Here is a 20,681-nt window from a genome sequence, read left to right as displayed (position 1 = left end):
GTGAGTGTGTGTATATATATATATATATATATATATATATATATATATATATATATATATATATATATATATATGTATGTATATAAATACATACACACATACATGTGATGGGTTTCTTTTGGTTTCCCTCTACCAAATCCATTCACAAGACTTTGGATAACCTGGAGCAATAGTAGAAGATATTTGCCCAAGGTGTCAAGTGGAAGAACTGACTACAAGATTACATGGTTGGAAAACAAGCTTCTTAGCCACAGAACCAAGCCTGCACCTCAAATGGAAATAGAAACTCATCATGTACCAGGGTGAATTCAATTATATCTCTCCAATACAAACTTCTGGTCTGGTGCCAATGTGAGAAATTATTATTATCAGACAAGAAATCCCATGCTATACTAAATTAATTTGATGAGTTATGCAGGCTTAAAGGAAGTAAAAAACAAACAAACCACACCTTTATATAGCTTAGCTCTAAATGTGAATCAGAATACACAGAAAGACAAATGAAATAGCCATACAGAATTGATGAAGAGTCTGAAAGCCATAGAAGTAGCAGCTGAAGATTATAGATTTAAAAAAAAAAAGTTACTCTAATGTGGGACCATCATTCTCTATGCTGTACCCAGAGAGAGAGTTGAACTTAGTACTACAAGTTAACAAACCACTGTATTTAACAATCCAACTGTGTAAGTTTACAGATTTAAGCTTTTCCAATCCTACCGTTTTGGCGGGTAATGTAAAGAGGATCTGGATTAGCCATGGATACACACACATATATATATATATATATATATATATACATATATATATATACACACACCCACACAAACACAAACTATGAACTATTTAGCTGGTAATTTTCTACTTATCAAACTGGACATCTGTGATTCTCATAACAGAAGGCTAATTATGCAAACTGTAAGACAAAATCTTAAAAACACACATTGTGTATGTATTTACATCATCATCATCATCATCATCATCGTTTAACGTCCGCTTTCCATGCTAGCATGGGTTGGACGATTTGACTGAGGACTGGTGAAACCGGATGGCAACACCAGGCTCCAGTCTGATTTGGCAGAGTTTCTACAGCTGGATGCCCTTCCTAACGCCAACCACTCAGAGAGTGTAGTGGGTGCTTTTACGTGTCACCCGCACGAAAACGGCCACGCTCGAAATGGTGTCTTTTATGTGCCACCCGCACAAGCCAGTCCAGGGGCACTGGCAACGATCTCGCTCGAAAATCCTACAGGAGCCAGTCAGGCGGTACTGGCAACGGCCACGCTCAAAATGGTGCATCTCATGTGCCACCCGCACAAGAACCAGTCCAGGGGCACTGGCAACGATCTTACTTGGCTTGCCGGGTCTTCTCACGCACAGCCCATTTCCAAAGGTCTCGGTCCGTAGTCATCGCCTCGGTGAGGCCCAATGTACGAAGGTCTTGCCTCACCACCTCAGCCCAGGTCTTCCTGGGCCTACCTCTTCCACGGGTTCCCTCAACTGTTAGGGTGTGGCACTTTTTCACGCAGCTATCCTCCTCCATTCTCATATATATATATATATATATATGTATTTCTTCTATCTTAATGAATAAAAATTCTTCGGATAGAATAAATGGGTTAATAGAAACCAATGTAGCAAAGAACACAAAATAACTTTGGTGTAGTTCCTGTTTTTAAGGCAATAACTCCTTGAAATTTTGGGTATTTGAGTATATTTAAAAATTTAAGGAATGGAGAAAACGCATGTTATAATTGCATACTTTATTCCTACATATGTTTCAAAGGATTACAACCTATGTGATCCATAGGGATCTGTGAATATCACAGATCCCTATGGATCACATAGGTTGTAATCCTTTGAAACATATGTAGGAATAAAGTATGCAATTATAACATGCGTTTTCTCCATTCCTTAAATTTTTATATATATATATATATATATATATATATACACACACACACACAGATACATAAATACATCTACATATGTATATACACACACACACATACATACATACATATCATCACTGTTTTAAACCACTTTGCATGCTGGAATGGGTTGGATGGGACACCAGAATTTTCGGTGGTGCTGCCCATGTAGACAAGTCAGAAGATTACACCTTGCTCATGAGAGAGAGAGAGTGCTGGTACTCTGTGGTATAACAATATTGCAGTCTTGTCAGTGAATTACTTCATTTTTGTCAATCTAGTTACCACATACAAATCTCCTCATACCAACAAGCTCACTACAAAGTATGGTACATAATCTATGTACCATATGTGGTTACCAGACAAGGAATTCAGTTTCTAGGTTGTATATCTTGAAAACTGTATTACGACAGGTATTTTCACAATGTAGTTCATTTATGGTTTCATATTTTATTCTAATATACAGTCATAATATTGTCCTTACATGCACAGAATCATACATTTTCTTTACAAAACCACATAAAAATAATTTTTTTCAATATGTACACGATGAAAGATACATTTGTTTTTTCCACAAACTATACTTATAAAAAAAAAATGTAGAGGCGCAATGGCCTAGTGGTTAGGGCAGCGGACTCGCGGTCATAGGATCGCGGTTTCGATTCCCAGACCAAGCGTTATGAGTGTTTATTGAGCGAAAACACCTAAAGCTCCACGAGGCTCTGGCAGGAGATGGTGGCGAACCCTGCTGTACTCTTTCACCACAACTTTCTCTCACTCTTACTTCCTGTTTCTGTTGTGTCTGTAATTCAAAGGGTCAGCCTTGTCACACTCTGTGTCATGCTGAATATCCCCCAAGAACTACATTAAGGGTTCACGTGTCTGTAGAGTGCTCAGCCACTTGCACGTTAATTTCACGAGCAGGCTGTTCTGTTGATCGGATCAACTGGAACCCTCGACATCGTAAACGACGGAGTGCCAACAACAACAACTTATAAAATGGTGGTGGGGTTTAAAGCAAGAGTGCATCTCATACACCAGCAATATGCACTATATATTACCTCATCTCGTGACCTGAAGCAGTTCTGGCTGCTGTCTTTAACAGGTTGAGCAACCACACAGAACCTCCATTGGAATTACCAGCTTTAATGAGAAGTCACTATGAGAAGTCACTATGCATATGGTCACTAATTCTAGTAGTAAAATCTGGCACAAATTCCAACTTACAGTCTTTATAAAAGGAAACACTGAATAATGTACTCCTAGACATACTATGTCAAAATGAGAGGGATGTTGTGGACTATGACAGGTCCACTCAGTGAGGGATAGCATGGATGTAACAGCAACGACCAATGGAAATTATGCTAATCTAGAACAAGGCCAGACACACTGAAATAGCAAGATTATCAATAAGATATATATACATTTTGTAGATTATAAATCATTTCAAAGAGTTAAATAATAAATGTGTCCAGGTGCAGGAAGATTTATTATAGAGTAGCAAATCAAGAGATAGATGTACCCTGATAAAGACTAATGAAAATTTTAAACGAATTCAAAGAAGTTCAGTTAGTGGAAGGCAGGAGAGTGATTTAATTACAGTAGAACTTAGAATAAACTTTATAAATATATTGGGTTGTCCAGAAAGTTCATGCCGATTTTTAAAGGAAAGAAAAAGGTCAATAAATACTTGCCATTACATTTTTAATCAACCAAATATGAACCATTTTGTTGCACAATGCGTCTCCTGACACTATGTGTCAGTTTTTTTTCATTTTTGTGTAATTCTAAGACAATTTATTCACCGCACCATATATATATATATATATATATATATATATATATATATATATATATATATATATATACACACACACACACAGGAGCTGGACAAAATAATGTAAGATTTTCTATTGGCAATGAGACAAAATCAAAACTATTCAAGTCTGTATATTTGTGTTCATATGCATTATGTATACCTCATACTATATATCATGACATAGCTCTATTTTTTTTCAGATATTTATATTTACATAAGTTAAAATGCATACCTTATCTGATTTCCCATGAGGATAAATTGCTGGAGTACAGTCACTAAAACTATTAAATTGTTCAATGTTTTGAGAATTATGTTGGCATTCCCAAATCAAGTACAACCAGCTCTAGTGAGTATAATTCTGGAGAAAGCAAAATTAACCAACTATAGCAGCAAAAAAAAAGAGAGTAGAGCTAAACCATCACTTTACCAACCCTGTGTACCAATGAGCTCCATAAAACTGGATACCATAAGAAGGCTGCAATTGCTAAACCTCTTTTATTCCCTCATCAAGATTGATAAGCAGAAAAAAATGGTGTCTAGACTATTAGAAGTGGCCAATGGGACAATGTCATCTTCTCTGATGAATCCATCGGTCGCTCATTTTCCCCACTTGGGGGCAAGTTTCTCTCTGAAGACAATCCTAAGAAATCTTCAGCAATGACTGTTTGGCTCCTTCTCTGAAGCATGGGGGTGGCTCTGTGGCGATTTGGGCTGCCATTTCACAGAATTCTTGCAGCCCTTCTGTTGTTCTACATGGCAAAGTTAATAATGCCAAAGATAATCTGAGTATTTTGGCCAAGCATTTTGAACCTAAGATACATACATTGTTTCCTGATGGTAGCACAAACTTTCAAAATGATAATGTGTCAATTCACACAGCTTATGTTATTCAAAATTAGTACAAAGAGCACAAAGGTGGAGTAGACCAATTGGCTTTCCCCACATATATGCAATCACCAGGTCTCAATATAATTGAACATTTATGATGCATTTTGGAGCAGCAAGGAGCTGTTTCCCTCTGCCATCATCCTCAAATGAGCTAAAGCAGGTTTTACTAAGAGAATGACTCAAAGCTCCCCCAACAATCGTTCAGAACCTGTACAAATCAATTCCTTGATATATTAAAACTGTGATTGATGCCAAAGGTGGACCAACTGTCTATCAAATAATAAAAGTTCCATGATTTTGTCCAACCCTTGTGTAGGTGTGTATAATTTTTGGCAGTTTTTCAGTCATTTGTTATTTAAGATAACAAGGTTATTTATATATACAGGTAATTTTGGGGGTTTAATTTTGCTGATTAAACCCAAATGAGCTCTAATCAAGAAGTTCTATGATCTAAGACCTTCCAGTCACGACCATCATTTTAAGACATAAGGCTACATTATCCAACATTCTTTTTTTAACAAAGATAGCCAAGGGTGACATGAAGGAAAATTAGCTGCTATGTCAACCAGTACCTTAAGAGTGCACTGGCACATCCCACTATCTCTCTCCCTACCTCTGACTAGGGTAGCCATGTATTTCCTACTGCAAGACATCTACTTATATGTCTGTCATACTTATTTCTCATCATCTGGTACAAAGTAATCTTCTAAAACTACCACCCCTCTCAAAAGATCTTTGTTTTGCAAGTTACTTGGTGACCTCGCCAGTGCTGGAGCCACACAAAAAGCATTCAGTTCACACTGTATTTAATTTGTGGTCCGTGGGAAGAGCCATTTTAACGATGCGCTGCACTAACTCTTCGAAACGCCAGTGTTAGAATGGTGGCAGCTGATGAAGGAAATGTTCTCTATGTGGCCTGTGTGTTTTCTGTACCCCGTTTATTATTATTTTTTTGTCTACGTTTTGTTTGCAATGTCCTGTACCCAGATATGCATCTATATATACAGGTAGATGTAGGTATGTACATACATGTATGTATATATGCATATACTCATTTATTATCTGTATTATTTATATATATATATATATATATATATATATATATATATATGCGAAGGTAAAGAATACGCACACCAACCGTTTTCGGCGTAACCCTAACCCTAAATATCGGATGTGTGTATTCTTTATATTAATCGTATTAACAGTAGAATTACGTGTCTGAAAAGCAAAAAAAAAATGTACCCGTTCAAGTCCAGTGTTAATTGATATCATTAGGTTTCTTGCATGTTGTATGTGTGTGTGTGTGTATGTGTGTGTGGATGCATATATATATATATATATATATATATATATATATAATTAGAGGGAGTTTGTTAGTTAATATTACGAACTTACTTCCGAGTTGTAACTTTGTTTTATGCATGTTAAAAGAAGATTAATTTTAAAGCCCGTTTAGGAATGACGACGGAATATTTACAGTTGTATTCTAAAAATAGAGTAAATTCACAATGAAAAAGTTGGTAGGACTTCACGTTTCGTCTAACGGCTTATTTTAAACATGTCACTTGCCGAGAGATATATAGATGGTACTGAACAAACAGAAAGAGAGACTCTCTTCGCACGTTATATGAGAAATAGTAGCGAACATCCCTCAAATCACATTCTACCGTCTTCAAACAGGAAGGACACACTGGACAATGTAAGTTATAAGATAATGATGCACACTAAACACTCTGTAACATCATAAATTTAGTTTCCAGAATGTATACAAAAGCCATGTGGGATGTGTAAGTTTCATAAAGGGTTAAACAAAATACTTGTACATTTCATATAGACAATCACTCCCTCGATTTTTCTCTCACCCACCACATACACAATTCTTATTCGATATAGCCTCGAGGGAGGGGATATCAATTCGAAGGGTTTTTTTTATTTGTAAATACAATGGTTGCTAATTAACTGCCATGTAAAAACGAGAAAGCAGAAGGTAAATAGATAGCCAATAATTGTGTTTGTGTATATAAATATATATATATACATTACCTGTCATGGAGTAAACGGAAGTAGCAGACCATCGACTGTTTTAGTTGACAGGAGGACACGGTCGAAAAAACCAAAACAAGTGTACAACGACGAAGAAAGAATCCCTCATGGATGTTTCTGGTGAAACAAACAAACAGTAGCTCTGCTGTTGTTGTTGTTGTTATTGTTGCTAATGATGATGATGATGGTTTGGAACGACTGCGAGACAGCTACTACAGTAGTTACGTGATTGGGGGGATGGTAACAGGAGAGAGAGAAGAGAGAGATTCCTGTAGTTATGACCACATGTGTCCGTCACACAGACAAGACTTACAAAGGATGTGGGGGAGGTCGACCATCGAATTTAAAGGGGAGAAGAGGAAGGGAGAAGAACCATTGCGAGGAGGGTAACAGAATTACTATACCGGAAGTGAGCTTCCACCAACACCGATTCAGACATAAAAACATTCTGAATATAAATAATAAATTTTAGTTTTTAATTATATAAATAATAAATTTTGCAATTTTTAATTATATAAATAATAAATTTTGCAGATTTTAATTATATAAATAATAAATTTTGCAATTTTTAATTATATAAATAATAAATTATGCAGTTTTTAATTATATAAATAATAAATTTTGCAGATTTTAATTAATATCCGTAACCATATTAATGTTATAAATAATTATTATTATTACTATCATTATTTAATAAATAAATTCAGGAGTATATTGTATAGTAATTATAATTATTATGTTTGTCCTATCATTCGTGTGTTCCCACCTATCTCTCGGTTACCTTTTATTTGGAGTTTCGTTTCTTTTATCTCTGCTATTGCCCCTTCCATTATATCTTTACATATTGGAACCCAGTTGTCGATATTTCATTTTGGCAAATTCAATAAATACAAGGGAAAAGGAAGGAAAATAACCTGAGTATAATAGAAATATATTACAAAATTCTTATTATTGTACCCACCACTCCCGGCTTCGTTTCTTTCTAACTTTTTGAAAAGTGCACTGTTTGTAATTAAGTTTTCTAGATGTACATTTCAGATGGCATAAATTGGGGGTATTCGGAAAAGGTGAAGTGGAGTTTCGGATAGTTCACACTCTTCGATTCGTTTCCCCCCCCCCCCAAAACTCTCTGAAAACCGAGATATTTTTGGATAAAATGTTCTACAAATACTTTTCGGATGCTGGAGATCACGAATATGTCGTAATTTGATACGAAAAAAAAAAGAAATTGGAGTGGAATGGGATATTTCACACACGCCAACTTTTGTTTCACCATACATTTTGATAGTGAGTAAAGTATCTATCTGTAGGATTTCCAGCTTGTGTATTCTTGCACTGAATGGGTACTACACAATTTCCTTACATCAATATTTATTCAGGAACAAGAAAAGCATCCGAACAATAATAACACTATTTGTTATGTATAGTATGTACAATTTGGTCAGTCAACAATAATCGTTACACATATAACACTCTTCTGTTCTGGTATATATATTTCTTTATTGCCCACAAGGGGCTAAACAAGGACAGACAAAGGGATTAAGTCGATTACATCGATCCCAGTGCGTAACTGGTACTTAATTTATCGACCCCGAAAGGATGAAAGGCAAAGTCGACCTCGGCGGAATTTGAACTCAGAACGTAACGGCAGACGAAATACCGCTAAGCATTTCGCCTGGCGTGCTAACGTTTCTGCCAGCTCGCATTCGAATAGACATTAACCACGAACATATAACACTATTCTACATATCCATCACCCACCAGCCCCGCATTTACTTTTTTTTCAAATCAAATTCCGATGTAATCGTGATCTACACCATCTGAAACGTACTCGTTGAGAATTTGAGTTTAGAACATCCAGTTTTCCGACATTTATGAAGAAACATAGTCGGTTTTAGTGGGGAGGGGTTAAAGGCATTTCTGTAGTTATAGCTCCTATCGTTTATTATTGATGTTAAACTAAAGTATTTTCTGTAAATATTTGTAACAGGTTAAAAATAAGCTGTGTTCTCCCACCACCACTACACATGGCTTTTTGTGTACATTCTGAAAATCAATGATGTCGATATTGAGTGTACACACAACACTGAAAACACATGAACGATAAAAGAAAAAGATGGAGGGTGGGGCTTATTTACTTCGGACTACCAAGAAAACAAACTTTATTGTTTAATTCAAGTTAGAGTGGCATTCCTTTAGTCTGAAATGCATCTTATTTTTTTGGTATGTTTTTTTACCGCATTTTACTTGTTTTCATTCGTTGGCCCCCGTATATAAATCATAACATATTTAACTATATCTTACAGACGATAGCACACACACACACACACACACACATATATATGTATACATGTATATCGATGAAATTAAAGGTAGATATGAAAGTAAAAAAGGCAATCAATACGGTTATATTTCGTCATAAATATACACTCGGTTGTTGTCTTTATCATTAAAAGAAGATCGATTTTTTTTTAATGTTTGAATACTTGGCGACAGTTCACTTTAAATTTACCGAAACCAGTAAAAAAAGATAAAAGGCAAAACAGACAGAAGAATTGTATTTGAGGTGTGAGAAAGTTTTTTGTTTTGTTTTGTTTTGTTTTTTTTCTTTAGAAGTAACACGAACTCACCAGATGCTGACGTGGATTGAACTCGCAGCTCAGATCCATAACACTTCACGTTCAAACGCCATTAAAAAAAACCAACTCATTTCTGTTTATCCCAGCTTAACCATCCACGCCACTTTTAGCTGTTAGCCTCGATCTGCTGGAAATAGCAGCCAAATCTTAATCAAATCATACCCTAGTCTTTAAAAGAAAATAAAAGAGAGCCCTCGGTATAACGTAGTCTTAGATACACAGTCTGTAAAAACAAGATACGATGATCAGATTGGAGTGTCTACAGTCAATCAGAGCTGACCTTAACGATAACATCAGGACCACGTTAACAACTGCTATCAAGTGATGAAAAGATCTTAAAGAAGAAAAAGAGGCAAAATTTCGATCGATATTGATGTGTCTGACACATGTTGCTTTTATATAACTGTCATTTTCTCGCCTTGCAACGTCTATTGAAAAAAATACATGGAGGTTACAACTGCCAGGCCTGCGCAACAAAGTATGGCCCACGCGACTACGTAAGCCGCCGGTTAGGGCACCGCGTGCAGACCCCGTGGATTATACACGCCCAATTTACTTGAACGCAGGACCAGCTGAACGAGATAGGGATTTTCTGGGAGCAGGGGGGAATGCTTTTTGAGCCCTTTTTTTTTTTTTTTTTACAAGTTTATTATACCATTTGTTTCCCACACTAACACGTAGGACCAGCTCCCCACCCGCCCCGACAACAGACAGTCTTTACAATTCCTCACTCCCTGACACCTAAAATTTATTTCTTTTTCTTCTTTGACCTATTAATAAGAAACTTACTTGCCTCAATTTTCAGAGTTTAGTCAGGTTAGGGTAGATAGGAACCACAAATCTCTTCTATGCAAAAAACGTGTAATGAATGTCAGGTCACATCTTAACCATTTCTTAGTATTGTCGGTGAATAAATTAATTATACGTCAGAATGGACAAGCCTCTTCATTGGTGATACTCTAATAACTAGTTCCTTTCAACTAGTGAGTGCCATTGGAATTTTATTCTCGATTTATTATTATTATTATTTTATTGTCCCAAGCTTAAGACTGCTACGGTCGGTTACTCTGCTGAACGGACCCCGCTCCGTTGAGTGTTCAAAGCCAACAATTTTAAGACGAGGGGACAAGTCGATTACGTCAACCCTAGTACATGACTGGTACTTTATTTTATTGACCTCTGAAAGGATGGAAACAAAGTTGACGGATCTAGTTTTTTTTTCATTTGCAAAATATTCATTTTTTAAAAGGAAGTAAAAAATCTGAAAATCGGCTATAATAATGTAACCTTCCAGTCTCATTACTTTGAAGGTATGATGTTGTGGAGAGAAAAAATTGGAGAAAAAGTTAGAGGTTTAAAAATCAAAAAAAAAAAAAAATGAGTATTTTTAGCCAATAGCGAGACAGAAATTTTCTGCGTTTAGCAGAGCGGTATTAACTTTAGGGTTGTACCCTGTGAAATTTATAGTTTAACATCTAACATGTATATTGTAGGTTTCTAAATAAACAGAAATACCTAATAAAATCGACATGTATCATCTTACCGTTTCTTTAGTCTTTTCACTGATTGTATGTTTTTATCATATTTTAAAATTTGTTATATTAATATATTTGTCTGCAAGTGTTTACTTTATGCGTACTTCAATATTATGTATACCTGTCCCTATGCAGGTGACACGTAAAATACACCATTTCGAGCGTGGCCGTTGATCGTTACCAACGTCGCCTCCCTAGCACTTGTGCCAGTGGCACGTGAAAAGACATTCGAGCGAGATCGTTGCCAGTGCCGATGGACTGGATCCTGTGCAGGTGGCATGTAGAATACACCATTTTGAGTGTGGCCGTCGCCAGTACTGCCTGACTGCTCTCGTGCCGGTGGTACGTAAAAGCACCCACTACACTCTCGGAGTGGTTGGCGTTAGAAAGGGCATCCAGCTGTAGAAACTCTGCCAAATCAGATTGGAGCCTGGTGTCGCCTCCTGGTCCACCAGTCCTCAGTCAAATCGTCCAACCCATGCTAGCATGGAAAGCGGACGTTAAATGACGACAATGATGATGATGATGATGATGTATTTATGTACATCATTAATATATAAGTGCATGTGTGTGTGAAAAGGGGACGTCTGTCTCCAAAACTCCAAAGTTGAGTAATGTTTTCATGCTTGGATACAACAAGAATAACACTGGTCAACAAAGAATTTGTCCCAAGGAAAAGAATTCAAAAATAAGCAGAATTCAAAAATAATGTCAAATTATTTGTATTACCCACAGTTTCTCTGTTCCACGATATCCCTCTCAATTCCTGTTATGCGTGCTAAATTTCAGTTAAGCTGTTGAAATGTGAAGCTAACAGTTTAAGAGATGCTCCTAATTTAAATTTTTATGAATAGAATTAACCTAGTGAAATCATAAATCCAGCTATCTGGATCAATGAGTCCCAAAATATATATGAAATGAAAAATATGTAAAAATATGAAAGGAAAAATATGTAAAAATACTAAGTGTGAAAAATCAACATAGACAACAGCTGCACAGACAACAGTGAACCACAACACAGCGTGCAGTTGTCATGGTAACAAGCTGCTAATGCCACGCTGTCTGTTGATTGGCTAAAATTGCCCAAATTTCCCAACTTTAATTCTAAATAACATCAGATTTTTTTAATTTACAAAATAAAGTAATTGGTTAGTCATAATCAAAATTCAGGGTCGCATCGATTCACCAAAATTGAAAGCAATCTGAGCAAAATTAAGTGGGGGGAGGCTCATTTTGGGAATGAGAAAGACTAGCTCCAAGTTGACAATAAACCTATTTGTTAAATACTGTTAAATAAATAAATGCTCTAGATCACACCAAAGTCATATGGAATTAATTCAAAAGTAATTTCTTTTTAATGGATTAACTTCCTAATGCAATCCTGTTATAAATGGCGTATAAGTCGTGTTACCTGGTTTAAAACCATCATCTGACCAATGAATAGCTGATTGAGCTGATTCTGCTCTGATGCAAGATTTTAAACTAGGCTCTAAGTATGGGGATGCTCATGACTTCTCAATACATCATTGTCATTTACACGTCCCTGAGATGCAAAACGAAAAACAACTAAACCTCTTGATCAAACCTCCTTCCACTAATACCTGCAGGTTTCATTCCAACCCAGATCCCACCCACAGATCACAAAAAACTCAATGCCTCAAATCTCCCAAGAGATCCATACATCAATGACTAGCTTGTCATTACATCCAAAAATAATCATCTCTTTTTCACATGACACTGACATTCACATGCAAAACCTTCACCCACCCAAGTATCATTCACATGCAGCTGAGACAATTCACACCAAAACCAGCACAGAACTCTATGAATAGAGAAGACCTCAAAAACATCCTTCAACTGGTTCATGTTAACCTTGATGTTTTCAATAGCAAAACACACACACACACACACACACATACACACAGAAATAAAATCTTAACTCTCCACCGCTACCCACTCTGCTAAGCATGAACTAAAGTAGAAACCTTGGGATTGCTCAAAATACAAATCCTTTTATTACTGAGGTCCTCAACAGATAAATGTATAATATCTATAACGTAGCCATCACTGCATCTTATCAGAGTCCCAAAAATAACTGTTTCCCCCTGCCCTCCCAATAATAAATCTTATTTATCTGAAATAATTATTGCTGTCCTCATAACATGCAAATAACTGGTTGCTGTCCTTTTCAAAAATACTTATAACTCTTACAACTGCCCTCACTAAAAAGTAATAACTGTTCCCAATGTCCCCTCTAAATTAACTGTTGTTAACACCCTCCCTAAATACTCATATCTGTTGCCAGTTCTCACTTGCAATGTCTTCTTCATATTTTGAAATTCAAGAAAAAAACCCAGTTTCTTTTCCTTAAAAAATCTAACTATGAGGGATGCTTCAGTGCTACATAGCAGCACAAAGCCCTCAAGATCTCTGAGCTATTAAACTGTTGCTGATCTTTATTGTTTCCTTACCAAAGGAATCTGCCACTAACTTTTGTAGGGTCTTCTTTTTCTCCACTTCTCAACCATAATGGTTCTGTGAGTAGGACTCTCGCAGAGGAAGCCTGCACCTTTGCTTTCCACTTTGCATCAAAGTCACTAATTTTTTTAATCTCAAATTGGTTTGGTCTGGATAAAAAGCCCTTCAAGACTCTTAAAATCAGCATTGTTTATGGTACACTTAAAACAACTGTCAGAAAATATTAGTATAGAAGGGAAATCTTCTTAGGAGAGAGGACTGGATGAAGTAGTTCTGGCAGGGTCTGGAGTTGCACAGTATGAGAGAAGGGAAGGCAAGTGTGACTGCAGAGCTTGAATGGAGGTAGCATCAGGACTGCTGGCTCTGATGAGCAAAGGTTATTGTAGTTAACTGAAAGAGGAGACAGCAGGATAATCTGAAAAAGGAAGCTGGAGGATATTGGTGAAAGACTTAATGCTAATCAATTGAGTGGCTTTGCTTGGAATATAGTCTAGGATCTCTCCATGTGTAATAGCAATGCTGTCCCAGATTTGAATCTTACTCAAGTTTTATAAGGGTTACTTAGTTAAAAAATTAAATATTTTCTGACCTCAAAGAGGAAGGTCAGTCATTATGATGCAAATTTTGCTATGCTGAGGCCATGAGATCACCAGGATACCTCATCAACAACAATGTTGTCTAGTCTTTGTAGCAACTCTGAGGATTGTAATTGTGTGCTTAATATAGATGGTGTACAATATTTTCTTGTTATTTGTAGTGACTCTTGTCTTAATACTGTAAAAGTTTGATAGTTGTCATAAAGACATTAGTCTCTCTCTATCACCTTTCAACAGCATTATATATGAAGAGACATTAGAACAATTCAACAACATAATAAAAATAAGTTTTATTGTTGATGATGCTTGGTTTTATAAATCCTGTGTCACTCAGCTTAGCAGCCACTGATTAAGTTGTAATTGGTATTGGAAGGTTAAGAGCTTCCTTGATGCCTGCCAGAGAAGCAAGTAGCTATCACCATCGAAGGCATCGAGGTGAAGAGTGCTTCGTTGAGGAGCGAGGAGTTGTCGCGTAGAAGGTCTGTCGCGCAACTGTCTGAGAAAATGAAACTCACTCTTTAAGTACTAGTTTTACTACGCATGCGCAACTCAAGGGGCTTCCGGTGGTGAAGTCCCTAGCACATGCACAGAATAGTACTTCCTCAATGGCGGCTATAATTTCACGCCACTACAATACTATTGAAGAAAACATTAACAGCAATAACTCCATTAGAGGATATGTTCCAGCCCTCCATTCAAAGAGGCTACACAGGTTTAGTGAGAAATGCCTAGGTCACAGGAGGTTAGAAAAAAACTAAAGGGTGTGCACTGTGTTTGGGAGTGATAGCAGTCAGGTCATTTCTCATGGGTAGAGGGAAGAGAGAAACTTAGTGTACCATTGTAGACAGAGTGTGGGTTAAAGAGAAAGAGAGAGCTATATCAAGAGATATTACATTCTTATGACCTGTCAAGAAGAAATATCAATTACAAGACATGAGAGATAGAAGCAGCTCCCCCACAAAATAAGCAGTTTAGTTGTGAGAATCATGACACACCAAATACATTCAACTGATTTGCTGATGATGTCAAGAGAAACATGTTTATATATATACACACACATAGGTACAAATGTATATACATATATATATATATGATAATTTTTCCAGAGGATGTAGCAACCGTTACCAATATAGCATAAGAACTTACCTTAGGAGATCATTAACTAGATTCCTTAAGGGTCGTTCTCACAGTTTATATTTATATTATAAGGTTTTTAAACTTTTAAATTTTGAATATGAAAATTTAAAAGTTTAAAAACCTTATAATATATATATATATATATATATATATATATATATATATATATATATATATATATCTTCGAAACGTCTAGTTAGAATAGAGGCAGCTGACGAAGGATTTATTCCAAGTGGCTATCTGTTTTCCTATGTGTTCGTTCCATTGTCTGTAGTTCATTGTCTTAACGTCCTGTACCCTGATATGCATCTATATACACATGTAGATGTAAGTATGTACATATATATGTGTGTATACATGCATATATATTCTTTGTATTATATATATATATATATATATATATACATATATATATGTTTATATATAATGATGACCACTAAGTGGACATTTAATGAGCTAGAAGAAGATCACATGTTGTGTCTACTAAGACCTAATAGTTCTCAAAAGAAATTCAGCGAAATACCAAACCGTATGCAGGCAAGACAGTGAAAATTACATAAATAAAAATAAAACATTGTTATTTGTATATATATAGATATATATATATATATATATATACACACACACACACATATATGTACAAATGTATATATATATATACACACACATTTATACATATGCACACTCGTTCATAAATACATATTCTTTTTTATGTTCCAGCCATGCAGTCATAATGGAGCATCACCATGAAACGTGAACATAACACATTCCCATACTGGGGATCAAACTTGGGCTGCCTGGACAAAAACCAGGGATCCTAACCACAAGACACACACGTGTGTGTGTGTATATATATATATATATATATATATATATATATGTATGTGGGAGAATTTACGAAAAAAAGAACAGACGAAGACAGGTGGTGTAAATAACAAATGGATGTATTAGTTTAACGCCCGGGAATAGAGAAAGTCTTTAACGTTTCGAGCTTACACTCTTCAACTGAAAGGAACACAGAAAGAAATAAGGAGAGAAACAAAGAGAAAAAATATATAAATGTAGTGGTCAGCGATCTATAGGCAAATTAAAACTAGCAAATAACAAAACAACAAAAGTCAAAAGGACATACAGTATAAGAGGGGGAAAAAAGAGAGTGGGGGTATAACATTTTGCGCATGACGCTTCATCAGAAAGAGGAAAAAGGAAAGGTCTGGAGAAGGAAAAGAAGTCCAAGAAAAGCAAGTATGTGGCTACACGATACACACGCATATTCACACATAGATATCTATATAGCACAAGTATTCATACAAATATATATATATTCATACAAGTCTTTGGTTTCAATGACAGCTGTGCATGACTGTGGCTTTGAACTGCTTGGTCACCCACCTTGTTCTCCTGATTTGACCCCATTTCACTATCATCTGTTCCTGAACATGAAAAAATGCACTTGGCTAGGAACCAGTATCGTAGTGATGATGATGTTATATCTGCTGTTGATGGCTTTTTTGACCAACAGAATAAAAGCTTCGTCACCAATGGGATCCAAGCACTGCAACACCAACAGAAGAAGTGTGTGGACTGCAAGGGGGGGGGGGGACAATGTTGAAAAATAAACATTTGGTCGCATTCTATGAGAGTATCATGGTCAGCCTATGAACCTTTCAGCCAACTATCATATTCTCATAGATTTAACATCCACTTGTCCATGCTTGCATGGGTCAGACAGTTTATTGAAGTAGGTTTTCTATGACTGGATGCCTTTTCCATCAGCAACCCTTACCTGTTTCCAAACAAGATAATAATATTTTCCCATTGTGAGACAGGTTTCCGCAGAATGTTGAGAAATGAATGACATTCATTTACTACAATCATGTGACATTAGACAAGGACACACAAACATACATGCAATAGACTGCTTTCAGTTTCTGTCTACAGACCCCCACACAAGGCTTTCATTGGCCCAGGGATTTAGTATACAGCATTTGCTCAAAGTGTCATGCAATGGGACAGAACCTGAAGCCATGTAGTTGGGAAGCCTACTCCTCACTCAATATCTCACCCCAAAATAAAAGTATTTTCAAAAATACCAACTAGCTTATGATGACAGTTTACACAACTTATGATGACAGTTTACACAAATTAGCTGTCCTTGGCTTCCTCTATAGCCCCAGAACCTGGCACATGAGTTCCTATATCCTTGGGATGATCTTCTTCAAACATCTCCTTGATCTTCGGCACCAGCTTAGCTTTGCTGTTGCAGGGAGAGCAGTTAGTATCTTTCTCAACCACAGAGTATTCCATGGGATTACAATTGAAGGAGTTAGGAAGCCAGAGAGTGGGGCCGGTGAAGTTGCAGAAATTCTCCAACAACCACTGCTGACTATTTCTGGAGGTATATGGCAAGGAGCCAAATCCTGCTGCCACACATATGGCCTTCCAGCAGCAACCCTCTCCAGCCAGGGTTTGACAACAGTCTCCAGCAGCTTCACATAGCTATCTGAATTGAGTCTAAGGCCCTGTTCAAAGATGTGAAGTGGCATGACATCTCCCTCACTGGAGGCATACTCAAAGGCCCTCACAGTTTGTGGGAGTTTGGGTCTCATTATATGTAGGACATCATATGTATTGTAGGCAAGCCACCTGTTGGTCTGTAACTGGTCCTGGCAGAAGTTCTTTTCATCTTAGAGGGACCAGGTCATCCCCAGCCCAAACAGGATGCTTTATCTTGTTTAGGAGCTTCTTTGCTGTCATCAAGCAGTTCTTCTTGACAGTCAGAATTTGTTCCTTGCACCTCTTGTATGAATTGCGGAAAAGGTTTTCACTCAGAGCCCAAATTCATGGTAGCAACTCAAACACCCATCTCTCTCACCAAAGCCCAGATTTCCTTGTTCAGATCTTCCATCACCCTGTCTGCAGTTGTAGGATGAATTCTGACATGCAGATGCAGTCAGACTGCTTGCTGTGTCCCTTCATATTGACCACAGCTTTGTAGTCTCTACTGCAGCTGTCCATGTTGCATCTTACAGCCTTTATGGTGTTCACAGAGCAATGAGCAGCAATCATGATGTTGGCATTTTCATACCTGACATGAATCTTCATGGTACAGATAACTCTTTTCCAATATTGAGTTGGACTCCAATCCTCCATGTCAGCTAACATTTTCTCGACTACAACTTTAATCGTTATGCCCTCCAACGCCACTGACTGTTCACCAGTACATCAAGCTGTTCCTGAAAAAGGGAGACTTCAAAAACGCATCAAATTTAGTCGAAACACCCTGTATTACTGAAAGGTATTGAAATTGTAATGATATTTGGTCTAGAACTGATGACTGATTGAGCATATTTTGTATCCATTGTGGTTCTCTTTTTCTTTCCATATGATTCGTTATCATCCCTTTATATCACATTTTTTTTATTTGATATATACACACATACACACAAACATATACATATTTACATATATATGTATTAATAATAATAAAGGAGTTACGACGCAAAAACGTATATATTCAAATAAACATATTTTTCTTCTTCAATATATATTTCAGTATAAAGAGACTTAATAAATCAAAATTTCTTTACACATCTTCAGGAATAAATATAACACCAGAAAACTACATTCGGTTTAAAAATACAAACCGTTCATGTGTGTGTGTGTGTAAACAATAATCAATCAAACATACACACACACATATAAGTGAATGAAAAGAATTGAAGAAGCGGTTACACATTACAAGTTTAAAAAATACATGGAATCCATATTATGTAACATTAACACTTACGTAATTTTACCATAATACCTCATCTTTGAGTGCACCCTCCCTACACCACAAAATTGGTAACCATTTATATCTACACACACACACACACACACACTTTTTTAAAAACTGTTTTACTTGTTTCGGTCATTTGACTGTGGCCATGCTGGAGCACCGCCTTTAGTTGAGCAAATCGACCCCAGGACTTATTCTTTGGAAGTCTAGTACTTATTCTATCGGTGTCTTTCACCGAACCGCTAAGTTATGGGGACGTAAACACACCAGCATCGGGCGTCAAGCGATATTGGGGGACACAGACACACAAACATATATACATATATACGATGGACTTCTTTCAATTTCCGTCTACCAAATCCACTCACAAGGCTTTGGTCAGCCCGAGGCTATAGTAGAAGACACTTGCCCAAGGTGCCACGCAGTGCGACTGAACCCGGAACCATGTGGTTGGTAAGCAAGCTACTTACCACACAGCCACTCCTACGCCTATACACATGCAGGTTTAATAACGCAAACAGGAAAAATAGATAAGTGAATGTATGAAACTCTGAGTATATTTTTCATGTCTTCTGCATATCTTTCATGTTTTCTCTTTAGGAAGCAGAGCCTGTTCTTTTGGCCTCTCCTGCTAGCTCATCTGTTAAACCAAGTCAATCTTTGTGCAGTGGCATTGAATTACCTCATGTTTTGTTATTAATTCAGTGCTTTGTGGCAACAGTAATCTACACCACTAAGAACAAACGTTCTCCATAGAAGTAGCATGGTATCCTTTTTCCTTGTTCTGAATAATTTCAGAATATAACCAGTCACTCACCTGTACTGTGTTGCCATCTTAGTAATATGCATATGAAATGATGCAGGCCACACACTAACACTGACTCTGGGATTGCTCTACCCACCGGTCCTGTATATTCCAACTGCAATCTGTATGTGAGCCAATAGTAGAACGTTTGAAACTTCTCAGCATTGAACTGCATGTTATTTTCATCAGCCCACCTGTACACTGCATTCAGGTCTTTCTGTAGTTTGAAGATGTCATCAGGGACCTTGACTGCTTGTGACACTTTTGTATCATCAAGCATGGCTGGTGAGAGTGGCTGACAGTATGACAGAGGGCATATCTGACAGAGCTACCACAAACAGTCATGGTCTCATTACAGTTCCCTCAGGGACTCTGCTAAGGTTTGATATCTCCCTATAGATAGCACAATTGGCCATGACTGTCTGACTTCTTAGAAGCCATGCAGCCACTCACAGTTTGAGGATGTCATCAGGGACCTTGACTGATTCTGACACTTTTGTATCATGAAGCATGGCTGGTGAGAGTGGCTGACTGTATGACAGAGAACATGTCTGACAGCTACCACAAACAGCTGTGGTCGCATTGCATTTCCCTCAGGGACTCCACTAAGGATTGATGTCTCATCAGAGATAGCACAATTGGATCAATTTCATGATTAACTTTGAGTGGTGGTGTTGTTCTTTCCAGTCAAAATGCTGCTCTAGCTGTGTGCGGCAGCTCCTCCCCTGGATAGAAGCCATGTTGCATGTTTATGAGCAAGTAATTTTCTTCGAGGAACACGATCAGCCTCCTTCTGACAATGTGATCTACTATCTCGCTAAAATGTGTGGTCAGAGAGATAACTTTTAGTATCAGTTCTGCTTCTTCCATTATGGAGAAGGCATATTATACCTTTATTAACACTTTGGGAAGTTTGCCACACGCAAGAAAACCCTGGAGAAGTATCTGCAGTGGTTTTGTGACAGCTTCCTTACATGTCTTTAAGAGAAAAGTCAGAAATCCATCTGGGCTTATTGTTGAGTTTGAATTTAT

At 37.1% G+C, this 20,681-nt stretch overlaps 1 protein-coding gene across 18 annotated transcripts in view; it reads right to left on the bottom strand.

The window, feature by feature from the left end:
• LOC106869790 (regulator of nonsense transcripts 2) overlaps positions 1-20,681 on the bottom strand; it is an 80,794-nt gene that overhangs the window by 56,672 nt on the left and 3,441 nt on the right. For 2 of the 18 annotated variants that reach the window (XM_089341879.1, XM_089341875.1), the window contains exon 1: positions 9,309-10,416. The exons of 8 other annotated variants lie outside the window; for them this stretch is intronic. The gene's annotated coding sequence lies outside the window, so the exon portion shown is untranslated. Of the gene's footprint in view, positions 1-6,678; positions 7,090-9,308; positions 10,417-20,681 lie in introns of those variants that run through there. 8 more of the 18 variants (XR_016238350.1, XM_089341876.1, XM_089341880.1 and 5 more) reach the window with 8 other exon arrangements.

The sequence above is a fragment of the Octopus bimaculoides genome, chromosome 25, assembly GCF_046866305.1.
Source record: "Octopus bimaculoides isolate indiv1 chromosome 25, ASM4686630v1, whole genome shotgun sequence".
Classification (NCBI taxonomy): Eukaryota; Metazoa; Mollusca; class Cephalopoda; order Octopoda; family Octopodidae; genus Octopus; species Octopus bimaculoides.
Note: the sequence above shows the minus strand (reverse complement) of the source record. Positions and strands in the feature narration are given on the sequence as shown.